This window comes from Orcinus orca, chromosome 10 (assembly GCF_937001465.1).
Source record: "Orcinus orca chromosome 10, mOrcOrc1.1, whole genome shotgun sequence".
NCBI lineage: Eukaryota > Metazoa > Chordata > Mammalia > Artiodactyla > Delphinidae > Orcinus > Orcinus orca.
Window position 1 is genome coordinate 8,583,717 of NC_064568.1, and position 12,770 is coordinate 8,596,486.

Here is a 12,770-nt window from a genome sequence, read left to right on the forward strand (position 1 = left end):
CCAAAACTGTACATTTTACAATATGTTAATTTAAATATGTGAGACATATTGCAGATAAACGCTTCAGTGATAGATTTATGCTTGTAGATATTGACAGCCTATTTTCCCAAAGTTGAACTTGGAACAGCTTCAATCCAAACTGAAAAAAAAGAGTTGTAAATGCAGAAATGCCTGAAAATAGGACATTCCTAAAAGTGGCAGCCTTGGCAAGGGACAGCAGATAAGAAGGGGGATTTCTGTGTGGCGGGATGAGAAGTAACAGACATTGGGACTTTGCCAGTGGGCCTGAGGGTCAGAAAACAACTATTCCCAGACGGATACGATGACAGGATGGGGTACCAGGATCCCAGAAGAGAAAGCAAAAGTGAGATTCAGGCGTGGAGCCCAGGCCAGAGCCGGGAGAAGAGGAAGCATGGTTGGGCTGCATCACAGGGTTCAAGGCCAGAGATCAGCCAGCCCTTGACAACTGACTACGAAGGAGGTGGACAAGAATAAAAGAAAAGAAACAGCCTAGTGCAGGGTTTAGGGGCGTAGGCATTGCAGTGAGACAGGGCTGGGTTGGACTCTGGCTCTGCCACGTCGTAACTTACAAGCTGGGAAAGCTGTTTTAACTTCTCATGTACGAAAAGGGATAAGAACATGTCCCCCACTGCACTGATGTGAAAATTAAGTCAAGTTTCATCTATAGCAGTCCCTGCAAGTTGCCTGGCCCAGAGGAAATGCTCGGTGAACAGTAGAAGTACATCACACAGAAGGTTGCAGGTCACGTCAGGACTCTGAAGCTCGTGAGCTGTGTATTTAGCGAGGCATTTCATCTTGCTAAGCCTCAACTTCTAAATCTGTAAACTAGCTTTAATGATGTCTACTCCATGGAATTTGGGTGACAGGGTTCTGTTGAGAAAAGATGTATAAAAATGTTTTGTGAACTGAAAATTGCTATTCAAATGTACTTTTTATAAGGTCAGAGCAGGGCCAGGAGGAAGTCATTTCTTCTTGCTTAGCTGCTGGCTTAAAGATATAGAAAGTCATCATCCAGGTTCTGGTTGGTCCCAGAGCTACATGAAGCCAAACATATAGAACAGGATCAAGAGGGTTCAGCCAGCAGGTGCCAAGCAGCTTTGGTCAGAGGATAGAGTGATGTAATACCAACCAGAGCATGAGAACTCACATTTGAGTATTAGGGGCAGTTTCGCGGAAGTACAGTGGGGTCGGTAACAGCATGGTCTCTGGAGCCAGCACTTGGCTGTGGGCATTTGAGCCAGTGGAACAGATAGGGCTATTGCTGAAGGTTCTTAACTGTCACCCTCGCTGGCTCCCTACGCCTGTTATAAAAATTTCCGTCCCTACTTTGGGTCACGTAACTTTCCAGTGCCTCCCAGCAGAGTAGACAGATTCTACATCTTTATACCATTGATGCTGTGTTTATCCAATGACTCATTTTAGACAGTGACAGCTTAGTGGATATGACATGAGCGTAGCCTTGGTCACTATTGCCATTAGTCACGAGGAGATCTTGCCCAGGTAATAAGTACTGCACCTGCAGGTTGGGAGCAGACCGGAACGTGACCCACAATCTGAACCAGAGTCAACTCAGCCCTCCAACGGATCCTTTGAGTGAGAAATAAATGTTGGCTGTTGGAAGGCATTGAGAGTTTGGGGTAGTTTGTTATGCAGCATTATTGTGGCAATAAATGACTTAACACAGCAAGTTCCTTCACTTTAATTACCTTCAGTTTTGTTCTTCAAAAAATGCAGTGAAGAGTGCTTAGTTATAATCGCCTGGTAGTCCAGTTATCAGGAATAAACAGGTTGTGATATATGTACTTAGCATACTACTCAATATCAAACAGAACAATGAATGAAAGTTACTGCTGGGAAGGCACTGAGTTAGAAAGGAAGTCGAAAAAAATGTCCACCTTGTTGAGTCTGAGTTTCCTCACCTCTGAAATGCATATGAAATCCTTGCCCCACCTGTCTCTGTGGGATGCTGTTAGGATCACACCAGGTGATGGATGTGAGGGTAGCATGCCCTCTGTGAAGAGCTATCGGGGACTTAGGAGTTATTATTCTTTCTACTACAGAGAGTCCTCTTATCCCAGCACGAATTATCATCATCCCCAAAGTTGCAGTTGTGTAGGAGAGCAGGCTGAAAGGCATCGTTGCATGACAGCACGTGCTAATGAACTGTCCACTCATTAAAATTAGTTTCCATTGGAGTATCCATCTTCACTTAACACACTCTCTCTCTGTCCACATCAGTACCTTCCCTGACAACACAGCACAAGTGTCTTGCGACCTGGTGGCAAAAGGAAACTGCGACTCTTGGAAAAAGATGCAGGATTTTGTAAAGTTGAAAGGGATGATGGAGAACTTCTCTAATCACCTGCAAGATAATTGACAAACGAGGGTCTGACAGAGTTAGACCAGTTAATAATGGAAGAAGAGCACAGTTGACAAGGATGATGACACAAAAGGCTTCAAAAGAGAATAGTTTGATGTATTTGAATATCAAAAGATGTAGGGAGGCCTTTGGGAAACGGATGAAACTTCAACTTTTTTTTTTTTTTTGGCAAAATTGAGTCTCTTTATAGCTGTGCATTGAAGGGTATCATATCATACCATTACGTAATTTCTTTGGAAAGTGATCTAAAAAATTCTTCGTTAATTTTAATAATCGTCAAATAATTGTAGTATAGTCTATGCTTCTATTAAATATAAAATTAACTTATTTTACTATATTTTAGTTTTATTGTTTCAAGATAAAGTCCCAAACCTTTTCTTAACCCATTTTCTAGGAAATTTTGGTTCCCATTTTTAGTGTTCTTTCCTACCATCAGTTTTTTCGTGTGTCATTGAGATCTTTTCTATTTATTATTTCTTTCTCCCTTTTTGGCCCAGAGAGCCCTCGGAACCACTCTATCTAGAGATTTCGGGAACTGAAGCTTCCAGTGGGTCAGTGAAGGCAGGAGAACGTCAGTGCACAATCTAGACACTGCTCTGGCCACTTTGGGGTGAGTGGTTTTTTTGTGACCCCCGCAAGTGAACTTTTAAAATACTGAGAGTGGGAGAGGGGAATCTAAGGCACAGCCTATCACAGACCCATTCTCCATCCATAACTTACTTCTGTGGGACTTCAGCCAGGAGGCATCACTTTGAGCCTTTTTCTCCTCTGTAAAGGGGAAACAATAATATTCACCCTGAAGGAGCTTTATGAGGGCTGAATGAGATTATAGATGTTAAAGTATGTTGAACAATACAGATCCAATAAGCATAGCTGTGATTTTGTTTTTTTGGCCGCGTTGAGTCTTGATTCACTTGGTTGAGAATCAGGCCCCGCGTCCCAGTGTTTATTTTATTTATTTATTTTTGGCTGCGTTGGGTCTTCATTGCTGTGCGTGGGCTTTCTCTAGTTGCGGCGAGCGGGGGCTGCTCTCCGTTGCGGTGCGCAGGCTTCTCATTGCAGTGGCTTCTCTTGTCGCAGAGGTTGGGCTCTAGGCACACAGGCTTCAGTAGTCGCAGCACGTGGGCTCACTAGTCGTGGCACGCGGGCCCTAGAGCGCGTGGGCTTCAGTAGTTGCGGCACGTGGGCTTGGTAGTGTGGCACACGGGCTTAGTTGCTCCGTGGCATGTGGGATCTTCCCGGACCAGGGCTCGAACCCGTGTCCCCTGCACTAGCAGGCAGGTTCTTAACCCCTGGGCCACCAGGGAAGTCCCAGCTGTGATTATTTCTAAGAGCCGCAGTGATCACTACTCCAGCCAGCTGTTGCTCTTGCTTCCTCATCGCTGACTTTTTTCATCTTGAGCGTATTTAGGTACACAGCAGAATTTTCCCCCTCGATTTCCTGGTGTCCTCTTCTTGGCCCCGTGAGATGCACGTGCTGAAAGACAGCATCCTGCATCTAAGTTTTATTCCTCTGTTGGTCAGTGTGAGGGAAGATGCTGCTTGTATAAACGCACGACACTTTGAGCTCACTGAAGGGATGGTAGGAGGAGGAAGGCGGGTCTGGCAGTGAATGCGGGCCCAGGGGTGCAGAAAGGAACTTTGCCTCCTTTCTTTATCGTGTTAACATTCCATGAGTTGACTTCTTTTGAATCTTTTAAGCAAACGCTGTACCACATGGAATCAGCATGTCCAGAATTAACAGAATGTCCAGAACCAGAACCAACCCAGCTGTGTTAATGCTGCCATCTATGGAACTGACCTGACGGTAACTTTGTGAGTTCATTATTTTGTAGGTAAGGGAAAGAAGTTTAAAGCTGAGTTACAGTAACTTGCTGTACAAGTTACTGTAACTTGTTACTGTAACACATACAGCCAGAGTTGGAGGGGAGATTTAAGCCCAGCTGGTCGCTTCCAACACCCTTCCTGTGTGTGACCTCAAAGCTCTACTACTGGGCTTCCCTGGTGGCGCAGCTGTTGAGAGTCCGCCTGCCGATGCGGGGGACATGGGTTCGTGCCCCGGTCCGGGAAAATCCCACATGCCATGGAGTGGCTGGGCCCGTGAGCCGTGGCCGCTGAGCCTGCGCGTCCAGAGCCTGTGCTCCACAATGGGAGAGGCCGCAACAGTGAGAGGCCCGTGTATCGCAAAAAAAAAAAAAAAAGCTCTACTACTGTGGGCCCACTGGGGGCGCCCCAGGGAGCATCTTGAGTTTTTATCCCTCAAGGACTGTGTATGATAATATTTATCCAAAAAGCTGCATTCCTAATATCATTTTCACCAGTTGCTTGTTCCCTGTGATAGGTGAGAGAGAAAGAATCCCATTTTACCAGTGTTAATGTGATTTACCCAAGGTTGCCTCTTGAGCTAGTGGCAGAGCTGGGACTATAATGCAATACTCTGACCCCTTTTACTGTACTTCGCATTTTGCAGTTCTCTTTCTGAAAGCATTTTGTTGTATCTCAGGATCTCTGTGTTTCTGTGACCTCCAGCTGTGAGATGGTGTACCTTCCGGGCAGATAGATGAGAGAAGAAGCTTGTCCTGTAGGAATCCATCTCCTTTCCACCCTGGAGAGCCTCATCCATCACTTGTCATTGCAGAGACCCAGCTGATGCATGCTCAGCAAGGGTAAGTATGTATAAATATAATGGAAATCAGTCAGGGGCCAATTTTCCCTGGTGAAAAGGGAATTGCATTTCTCAGGCATGTGGGCAGAGTGAGGTTGATTAAACATAAAACACTTCCACCAAGGGGGCAGCATAAAGGAGAGCCCAGCCTCTGTGTTTTGAGCAGGACTTCTCCTGCAATAAACGCAATTGAGTGCCATCCGTGCTTTTGATAATTTCATCTGACTGCCCGTCTTGTTACGGGATGGCTGATTTGAGCAACCCGTTGGCACTTACTTGACCCATGTTCCAATTATCTGATGTGTCACAGGATTTCAGAGTTTCCAGAACAGGATGTGAAATGTGAAATCATGCAGGAGGTGATGTGGTGGTTCACCCTACATTTGGTCATGTCACTGGATGTTGACAGAGATCGATAATTCCTTTTAAGATGGCATCCTTGAGTACTGAATGCTATGACGTCTGCATTACTGGCAGGCTTTTGCTTTGGGGGGAACAGTGGGTAAGGAGAAAAATCAACCAATTAGTACCTGATGTTAGTATAATAAGTAACCTATCACTAGATAATACACGGGTAATCAAGAGGGGGAACACAATGAGGGATGGTATAAAGCCATTCTGTGCAAGGATCACCCGAGGATGGAGAGCTAATTGTCTGGCCAAGGTTATATGGGAGAGTGAGGGATGGTATTATGATTTGAATGCAGACTTCGAGTTCTCCAATCCAGCATTCTTCATATTCTATCGTGCTACGTCTCATTCTTCTCATACTTACTCCTATCGTATTTACTTTTCATCATTACTTTCTTATGACAGGTTTTATATCTGTTTTCATCATTGCTCCTTTGGATCCAGCATTTTCTGATTGCATTTATTTCTTTTGACCTTAAATGCCAGCGTTGCAATTATTTTTCCAAGTTTCTGTAAACCTCCATTACCTGTCCGTTCTCAGCACAGTGTTACATATATGATTATCCCCCAAAGATATGCTTTTATTGATGGATTTGTTGGTTAAAGGGGTTTGTGTTTGCCTCTCGGAAATTACCACTCATTTCTCCACCTAATGATTCAACAGACATCAGTTGAGTGTGTATTGAGGGTAGAGAGATTAACCTCAAAGCTTCTGATAAAGTACAGACAGTAGGTAAAGAAGATAAGGCATGGCTCAGGGTAGAAGGTACCAGTTTTGGTGAATTAGAAAAGACTACTCTAAGCAACACGTCTCCTTCATTTTTGCTCCCTGCCTGTTTGAAACTCTTGTCTTTTGCCGTAAGTTTCTTTATCTCCAAAGACCAAAGGGCCACAAATGAAAACCAATGCAAGTTGTATTTTGACATTGTATTAGTCAGGGTTTTCCAGGGAAACAGAAACAACAGTGTGTGTGTGTGTGTGTGTGTGTGTGTGTGTGTGTGTGTACGCACGAGTGTACATATATAGGAGGGAGATTTATTTCAAGGAATTGACTCATGGGTTTGTGGAGGATTGGTAAGCCAGACATCTATAGCATAGGCTGGCTGTCTGCAGAATCAGAAAAGACTTGCATTCCGTGTCCAAAGGTGGTCAGCTGACAGAATTCCTTCTTTCTCAGGAGACCTGAGTCTTTTTTCCTTTAAGGCCTTCAACTGATTGAATGAGGCCCACTCACGTTATGAAGGGCAGTCTGATTTACTCACATTCCACCAATTTAAATAAGCATCTCATCCTTAAAACACCCTCACAGAAACATCCAGAACAGTGTCAGACCAAATATCTAGGCCATGGTTTAGCCAGGTTGACGTACAGTTAACCAGAGCCTCGTGCAGGGGACAGAGTTGAATTGCCAGGAGGAAAAAGCAGCTCTTTACCCTCCCCTCACTCCCGCCACCAGCACCCCTGCCCCACCAGGAAAAAGGAAACATCGTAAACACCCACGACCATAAGAATGAGTATATCAACTGTGGATTTAAAGGCTGTATTGCAATTCAGCAGCTTAAAGTGAATGAAATAGAATGTTATTTTTTCATGTTTTAGCACAGATACATCTCAGAAATCGCGAGCCAGAGAGAGAGAGAGAGAGAGGGAGAGAGAGAGAGAGCGTGCGCGCGCATGCACAACTTGCAGAAGGAGGCACAGGATATAACACTATGGAAATTTTTTAAAAACTAAAACATGAGTTTATGAGTGACAAGAATAAAAGCGTTCCGTCCATGTAAACCACATGGTCCAGAGAGTAAACGCCTCTGAGAAAGAAGGCTGGTCATGAATGGTATAGATGGGGTCCTCAGGGGGCTTCAACCACATTCTCATGTTTCCTTCCTATTTCTAGTGGATTTGACATAAGGTGAAATATAGTGAGATTTGACGAAGTTTGGTGGCGGGTGCCAGTGTGTTCATTTTCTTATTTTGCATACATTTTTATATGCTTAAAATATTTGGTAGTAAAATTGTTAAAGCGTCTCCTTTTTCCCTCAAGAGTCACTGGCCAAGGTAAGGTGTCCAGCCCTCTCCCCCTACCGCTGCTTTACTTACCAAGGCCTCAGACACACACACGAGTTATAGCGTCTGCTAAGAGTGGGGTGGGAAGGAGAGGTGGAGCCCTTCGTCAGAGGAAAATTCCATCAGGTCACTGTGTACTAATCTATTCCTGCGGCTGGACCCAGTCTATTTAGGGCTCAGCAGTCAATCTCGAACAGCCCAACAGGGACACGCTATGTAAATGTTCTGAGCAGAAAGCTAGGAATATATAAGTAGTTAACCCACGTCTCTTCATTCTGAACGTTCTGAAGGCCCAGACAAAAATGGCTGTTGTGTATGAAGAAGGAAGCTCTATTTAGATTTAGTAAGCAGCGTATTATACGAATGCTCTTCTGTGTTAAATAACTGATGCAACCAACTAAGCCGGGATAGATGATGTTAGCCCTGAATCAGTTAGTCATAATTCTATGTGCATGGAATTATGAGAGTTACATAGTTATTGGAAGATCAGAAATACACCATCATCTTCGTAATGGACTTATTATATTAATCTTTCTAACAGTGCTTTATCTTGGATTGATCTCTCATAAAGTAGATTAGGAACAAAACACTTCTTATTGGAAAGGTTAAAAAACGGATTTTGGGGGGTGTCATCTGCAAATTTCAGTTTGTCAGTCACATAAAATAAGAATGTTTGCATGTCTTTAAGATGAAAATCAAAGGGCCTGCTTCAGATGCGAACAAATAACACTGAGGTAACATCGAGTAAAAGGTAGGTAGGTCACTTGGTACTTTAGTCCCATAATGTAGAAAGCAGAGTATCTCCGAGAGCCTTGCAGATAACCCTGGTCTATTTGGGGGCAAGTAACAGTTATTCAAGTGGCAAATAAAGGAGTTGATTTTAATCATGCTAATTGTGTATGTGCTCGGGGGCCATGGGTAGGTGACAGAATGTTAACTCCTTACAGTAATATAAATCACTATCTAATATTCATTTATGCAATAATTATTTATTGAATGCCTACTGTATGCAGATACTCTCGGGTGTTAGTGATAAGGTGGTAAGTAAAAGCAGAGTTTTCTGGGTTTTGCTAGAGCTTGGATAGTCACAGGGCAAATACAAAATGGAATCTCTTGCAAGTTCTATGAAGGAGAGAGACACTGGGTCTATAATTGAGGAAGTTGGTTAGCGAGATCAGGGAAGGCTTCTCTGAGGAAGTGACATAGGAGCTACGACCTCAAGTTGTGAGAGGATGGTAGAAGACCAGCCTGGCAAGACCGTATACTTAGTTCACTACTTAATGGGCATCTGTTACCTGCCATGCATTTTTCTGGTTGATTAGGATACACGAGTAAAACTGACAAAGATGCCAGTCCTTGAAGAGCTTATATATTTGAAAAGCGGGGAGGGGGTGGCAGTCGTCATTGAGGAATAAACATAATCATTAAGTTATATAGTACATTAGAAGGCGACGTGTGACATGGGAAAGAGTGGAGAGCAAAGAGAATCAACAGTGTCTCCAGGTTGGGGGCAACTCACACATTTGAACAGAATGATCAAGGTGGGCCCCGTTACCAAGGTGAAGAAGGTGATGGCGGAGTGATGGCCTGAAGGTGAGGGAGTGAGCTCTGCAGGCACCTGGCTGAACTGTGTTTCGGGCAGAGGGAAGATCCAGTTCCGAAGGAAGGTGGGAGCGTGCGTGACAGGTTCAGGAAAGAGAGGAGGCCATTGTGGCTGAAGCAGAGTGAACAAGGGGAGAGTCGCAGGAAACAAGGCCAGAAAGGTCTGCTGGGGAGATCATGGAGGGTCTTAGAGCCTTTGTTGGGCTTTGGCTTCTGCTCTCCATGAGTGGGCATCCGCTCACTTGAGCAGAGTTTTGAGCAGAGTCAGGATATGATCTGAACTGTGTTTTGAAAGGATTTCTCTTACTACCATACTGGAAATAAAGGGGTAGACGGCAAGGGTAGAAGCCAAAGTCATAGGAGACGGTTGCCGTGATTTCAATGAAAGAGTCATGGCCTGGGCCGTTTGGAGGCGGCGCTGGCAGTGAGGCACGGTTATCTTTCAGTCTTACTCCAGAGGCGAGGCAGCCCGATTAGCTGGTGGATTTGGAGGGTGGGTGAGAAGAGTCAGACGTTTCTGTGAGATTTCCATCCTGAGCCATCAGAAGGTTGGAGTTGCCGTTACCTGATGCGAGAAAGAGTCCCGGGGGAGCCGGCTGGGGAAGGAGGAAGCCAGGAGGGTTCCTGAGATGAGGGTTATATTTTATATCCGAGTGGAGATGCCAGTAGGCAGTGGGAGAGAGGAATTGAGGACAGAGAACATGGGCAAAGCTTTCAAGAAGGTTTATTGCAAAGGAGAGCAGAGAAACGGGGCTGAGGCTCACAGGGGAAGCAGGATCAAGAGAAGAAAAAAAAAATTTTGTAATTTGGGGAAAATAGGAAATAGCAGGAGGTTTGTGTGAAGATGGGAATGAGCATGGTGAGTAATAATACTGGGCAGCCAGAGGGGAGGCCAGGCATTTGGTCCTAGTAGGACATTCTCAGGAATTGGGCTCTTATTACAGCAGTGGGAAACCATTGAGATTTCGAGTGGAATGGTTTGACAAGATAGAATTTCCATTTTGAGTGGATCCCTCTGCTGCAGAGGACAAATGGATTGAAACGCGTCACAGCAGATGCAGGCAGAATCCTTAATGCGTTCCTAGCAGTGTGCTGCGCATTTCATATGTCTTCAGTCGTTTAACCCTCACAGCAAACCTTTGAGGTGGGGGACATTCTTATACACCTTTTACAGGTGAGGGCACCGAGGCTCAGACGGGTTCAGTGACTTAATAAAAGTTATCACACTGCTGGTAAGTCAACGACAGTGCCAGAGGTAGAACCCGTGTCACTCCGTTCCAGTATCCTGGTCTTTTTTTTTTTTTTTCCATATGTGCCATAGACTCATGTAATTTTTAAGTTGGAAAGGCTCTTAGAAACTGCCTAGCCCAACCCGTCAAGTAAAACTGAATTTGAGGTACTCAGAAGCAGCAGCTCGCAAACGGAATGACAGCGTAAGTGCACTAAGGGGAGCTTGCTGTGTAGAGTCCTGTTCTGGGAAATCCTTTGTAAAGTTGAGAATCCTTTTGTAAAGCAAATAATCCACTGTCCAGTTTAACTGTGGAGAAAATGCTTTTCATCAAACATCCGGTAAATCTATAAAACTATAAAGTCCCAGAGGGCTTCCCTGGTGGCGCAGTGGTTGAGAGTCCGCCTGCCGATGCAGGGGACACGGGTTCGTGCCCTGGTCTGGGAGGATCCCACATGCCGCGGAGCGGCTGGGCCCATGAGCCGTGGCCGCTGAGCCTGCGCGTCCGGAGCCTGCGCGTCCGGAGCCTGTGCTCCGCAACGGGAGAGGCCACAACAGTGAGAGGCCCGCGTACCGCAAAAAAAAAAAAAAAAAAAAAAAAGCCCCAGAGAATGTTCTTCTTATTCAGGGGGAGGAGCTCTGGGGAGGTGACCTGGTGAGATGTAGAAAAAGAAAGCTGCCAGGGGACCAGCAGAGCAGGGTCCTTGGCTTTGCTCGCTAGAGGGCGCACCAGCTTCCAGACGGACTTGTTACAGTTCCGAGGTCTCCAAGGCACTTCACCGCTAAGGAGTCCTGAAATCCACTCTCGGGATCTGTGAGCCCTGGTGGAGGACATACTGCCCCTGTCTGCCTAGTAGAGTCCCCTGCCCACCCCAGGACTGATGGCCCATTCCCACCAGGTGCCTCTGATGGGACTGTCAATCACAAGGCTGCGCCCGCCCCCTGGTCCCTGAATAGGGTACATGATTAGGTCAGAGGCTCCCTAGGCTTCGTGCGAGATTTTTTTCCTTTGGATTATGAGCAATGAGGATCAAGTAAACTTGGGGCTGCAGAGAGCCAGCCCGTGTCCACACGGAGAGAAGCCGTATGAGCACAAATCCATGCAGGGACAAGTGGAGCCAGAAAAGTGGAGAATGATGAAAGCAGAGCCCTGGTGATGCCTGCCTACAGTTCTAGAGCAGTCATACCTGAATTCAGCAAGATCATCCCCTTGGGATACTCCAGTTACATTAAGCAGTGGATTCGCTTTGTTGTCCTGTGCCTCAGGTTCTCACCTCTGAAGCGGGAATAATACTACTACCTATTGGCATGTAGCAATGATGACATTCAGTAATGTGTGTAAGATACTTAAACCTGGTGCTTATCTGTTAATTCTTGGTGCATAACAAACTACCCCGAAGTTAGTGACTTAAAGCAACTGTTAATTGAGCTCACAATTCTGTGGGTTGGCCGTTTGGGCTGGGTCCTGCCGGGTGGTGATTCTGACCTCAGCTCTGCTCACTCGTGTTATCTGTGGTCAGTCTGCAGGGTGGCTGCGTTTGCCTGCAAGTGGTCCAGTAAGGTCCAGCAGCCTTCCTCACACCCTTCTTCCCATGGTGGCCGAACAGAGCGCCGAGAGGAAGCATGGGAGCACGCCAGGCCTCCAGAACTGGCACATTCTCTCTTCTGCTGTGTTCTGTTGAGCAGAGCAAGTCAGGAAGCCAGCCTAGATCCAGGAAGCGGGGAATGTAGGACTCCGCCCCTTCATGGGGAGAGCTTCAGTCCCATTGCAGAGTCTAAATGGAGGGAGAGCCGTAGATAATTATGGCCATTTTTTCCATCGACTACAGTGAGTGTTTAATAAATCTTACTGTGTGTTGCTGCTATTATTGTTGCCTAAACAAGTTTAACTTACTTTCTGTCCCTTGCTGTAGGCATAATCGTCCATGCTATTAGACTTTTGAAAAGATTATTAATAATAGCTCGTCAATCACCTTAGCTTTTTTTTCTTGAACTTCTCATTGAAATCCAGATCTAGTTTACTTCTAGACATATGTAGTTTGCCTTCTAGAAATATCCCAAATGACACAGTTTGTCATTAGCAGAGTACTGCAACAGTGAAGGACTATAATTCCTCATATTATAAGTAATATTTTATCTGTTTAGCAAGCAAGACCTTGGAAATGACCAGTCATCATTGATCTAGTTTACACAGTCCATTATTTGTGAGTTTCTCTTCAGTGTATATAATTTTTTTTTTTTGCGGTATGTGGGCCTCTCACTGTTGTAGCCTCTCCCGTTGAAGAGCACAGGTTTCGGATGCACAGGCTCAGTGGCCATGGCTTACGGCCTAGCCGCTCCGCGGCACGTGGGATCTTCCCGGACCGGGGCACGAACCTGTGTCCCCTGCATCGGCAGGC

At 45.5% G+C, this 12,770-nt stretch overlaps 1 long non-coding RNA gene across 2 annotated transcripts in view; it reads left to right on the forward strand.

Moving 5' to 3' along the window:
• The window catches only part of LOC125965626 (uncharacterized), a 170,460-nt gene extending 165,399 nt beyond the window's left edge, over nt 1–5,061 (forward strand). For both annotated transcript variants that reach the window (XR_007479743.1, XR_007479744.1), the window contains exons 3-4: nt 2,899–3,011; nt 4,905–5,061. This is a non-coding gene — a long non-coding RNA (uncharacterized LOC125965626). The remainder of the gene's footprint in view (nt 1–2,898; nt 3,012–4,904) is intronic.
• The last annotated feature ends 7,709 nt before the right edge of the window (nt 5,062–12,770 follow it).